The sequence below is a fragment of the Meleagris gallopavo genome, chromosome 6 (genome assembly GCF_000146605.3).
Source record: "Meleagris gallopavo isolate NT-WF06-2002-E0010 breed Aviagen turkey brand Nicholas breeding stock chromosome 6, Turkey_5.1, whole genome shotgun sequence".
In the NCBI taxonomy this organism is placed as follows: Eukaryota; Metazoa; Chordata; class Aves; order Galliformes; family Phasianidae; genus Meleagris; species Meleagris gallopavo.
Genome location: NC_015016.2, coordinates 30,718,191 through 30,721,263, shown reverse-complemented (window position 1 = coordinate 30,721,263; position 3,073 = coordinate 30,718,191).

Sequence of the window (3,073 nt, the reverse complement as noted above, 5' to 3'; positions counted from 1 at the left end):
GTTTTGTGTAACATTGCTCTCTTAAATACTATTGCATTCTAGGCCATTTTTTTTCCTATTATTTGTCTGCTATGACATTTACTATTCAGATCCTTAGCAGCTAGAGAACATTAGAGTGGCTTCTGTGCATGTATACGTCCCTATTCTTTCTCCATATGTTTGATCATCAGAAGAGTGATAAGCAGCAGCTCACTTAGGCCTTGAATGAAACTGCACAGCCCTACACAAAACCCTTAAACTGCACAGAGTCTTTGTAAAACACAACTTGGCTTTATGGTATAACCTTGTTCTCACTCAGGGATCAGTGTAAAGGAACTTCACTGGAATCAGTTCATTTATTAATTGATTGATTTAACAAAGAAATTTTGAGTGGGCTTTTGTCACAGAAGTGAAGGAGCTGCTGTATGCAGTGATGCAACATGTATCATGCAGACAAAAGTGAAGCATAGATCCTTGAACTGAAATGACCTTAGTGACTAAAAAAGAAATTATTCTTACCTGCTCCTCCTAACATGCAAGTCACATCTTTGCATTCCATGTTATCATATAAAACTAAGAAAAATGTATATAATGAATTTGACAATTTAGATAGTCTAATGCTCAGCTAAATCACATAAGTAAATACAATGTATACAGAAAAGCACTTCATGCTTTTGTAAAGTAAAAGACATTAGGAATAACCAAGTGCAAAGCAAGCTTTTGAAAAATCACGTCGTGGCAAAGCTGCAGCACCGCCGTGTGGCCACCTGAGGGCAGAAAGAACACTGAAAAACGGATTCCGTTACCGCCTCTGCTGCTGGTCACCGTGAGAGCCTGACAGAGCAGCTGGGAGCCGGACGGAGCTCTGAGCACACTGACGCAGCTGTAGGTGTCCCTGTTCATTACAGGGGGGTTAGACTAGATGGCCTTTATGGGTCTCTTCCAATTGAGATGATTCTACAATACTATCATACTCCATGTATTCCATGTGCAAAGGTACTGGTTTAGTAACTGTAAATCTTCATTCTTTCTGTATTAGTTACTGAAAAGTTTGAAACAGCTCTGATCTGAGAACATGCATATGCAAAACACACACAACTATTTTATCTGTGTGTCAGAGCCAGTAAGTGACTTTATGCCTTGGGAGCTGAATATTCTGCTTAACAAGGTAAACTACCTCCAGTTTGTAAGCTGCCTTGTTACAAAGCTCCGTCCTCCCTTTGCTCCAGGAAGAGGGATCACTTTCGTTCACACTTTCCACAAAGCTGCCCCCAGCATGGGGACACCTTTGCCAGTTTGTAGGATAATGGGAGCAAGCAGTCAATTGGCTACTGATGTAAGAAGCAAAAAATGTGGGCAAGACCTCAAAAAGAGCCTCATACTGATAAAAACAGAAGGAACTCAAAGGAACTTAATATAGAACATACTTATTGTGCATAACTATCCAGCTTAGTGAAGTTCTCAGCCTTGTAGTTGTCATTTTTAGGACTGGGTTGAGTTCTACTTCTTTTTGGTCTCCTGAATAACCTGACAAAAATTATAAGCCATCATATATTTCTTAATGTCACCTCATTTCAACTTTTCTTTTCTGATTTCCACAGTATTTCAGAAATAAATCTGATTGTAACAAATCTATTCTCCACATTCTTGAGGACACAAGATGGGTTGACAGGAACCTCAAGTAGTTTAACAAGAAGGACGAAGTCCTGCACCTGGGAATGAAAAATCCCAAGTATCACTACTTGCTAGGGGTCATCCAGCTGGAAAGCAGCTTTGCAGATGAAGGCCTGAAGGTCCTCAGGGACCTCCTGTTGAACATAACGCAAAGAAGGCCAATAGCTAACCTGAACTACATGAGAAAGAATGTTGACAGCAAATCATCTCTCCTGCGAAGAAAGGCTGAGCTGGGACTGCTTAGCCTAGAGAAGATTCATGGGGAATCTCATCAGTGTATTCAAATACCTAAAGGGAATCTCTTTTCAAGTGGAGCCCAGTAACAGGACCGAAGGCAATGGGCACAAACTGGAAAACAGGAGACTCTGAACATCAGGACACACTTCTACTGTGAATATGACTGAGTGCTGGCACAGGCTGCCTAGACAGGTTCTGGAGTTTCTCTTATTGGAGATACAAATGCCTGGACATGGTCCCGGACAGCCTGCTCAAGGTGACACTGCTTGAGCAGGATTTGGGCAAAATAACTTAGTAGAGATCCCTGCCAACCTCAACCATTTTGTGATCTGTGATAAGATTCTGTGATCTTGTGACATCCATCTTTCTCTAATTCTTTCATCACATCAGCACGGAACAATCCCTGTAGCCCAGTAAGGGGGCAATAGAAAGAGGTCTTATGGACCTTAGTCCTCCCAGGCAGTTGTTTCCCACAGAAACTCACTAACTTGCAGACACCGGTGGGAGATGATTATATAACAGAGATACAACCAACTTCTCAGCAGGCAGTGACAGGTTTACATGCTGGGAGATCTCTTCTGTGTGAGGATTCAGATATAAGTGATGATCTAAGATATTTTACCCCCAGCACACCCTCCATAAAAACAAATAATGAATGTCATTCCTGTGGTATCTTAAAACCACAACTCTAAATCTCACATGACATATTTGGAAGGAAATAATAGAGTTTTTCAACAGTTGAGTAATTAATGAAATTAATGAAGGAAAAGATTCTTCCAAGCCTTTCCATACATTCTGGTCTAGACTAAATTGAAGCATGAGAAAGAAACATTAAAAATATTATTTTTTTTAAATATCTTGAACTTGTTAACTCTGGGAATTACTGATAGAGCTATCACATTTTACAGAGCAAAGACATTAGTGTGCAGTTCCCTTTAATGTGATGGCCAAGCTATCCACGTTAAAAACAAACCAGTGTTCCAAAACCATAATAAACCAATTACCAGCTCCACTGGCTGATAACACAACAGTCCATTTAATTGGTATTCAGAAAACCTGTTTATGTATTATCACTTGCCAAATGACTTGCTTCCAGCTTTTTTTTTCCCACCACTTTTCCATGGAAAGGAGGATCTCCAGCTAATTTTGCCATGCTTGGTGAAAGAAACAACAGAACAAAAAC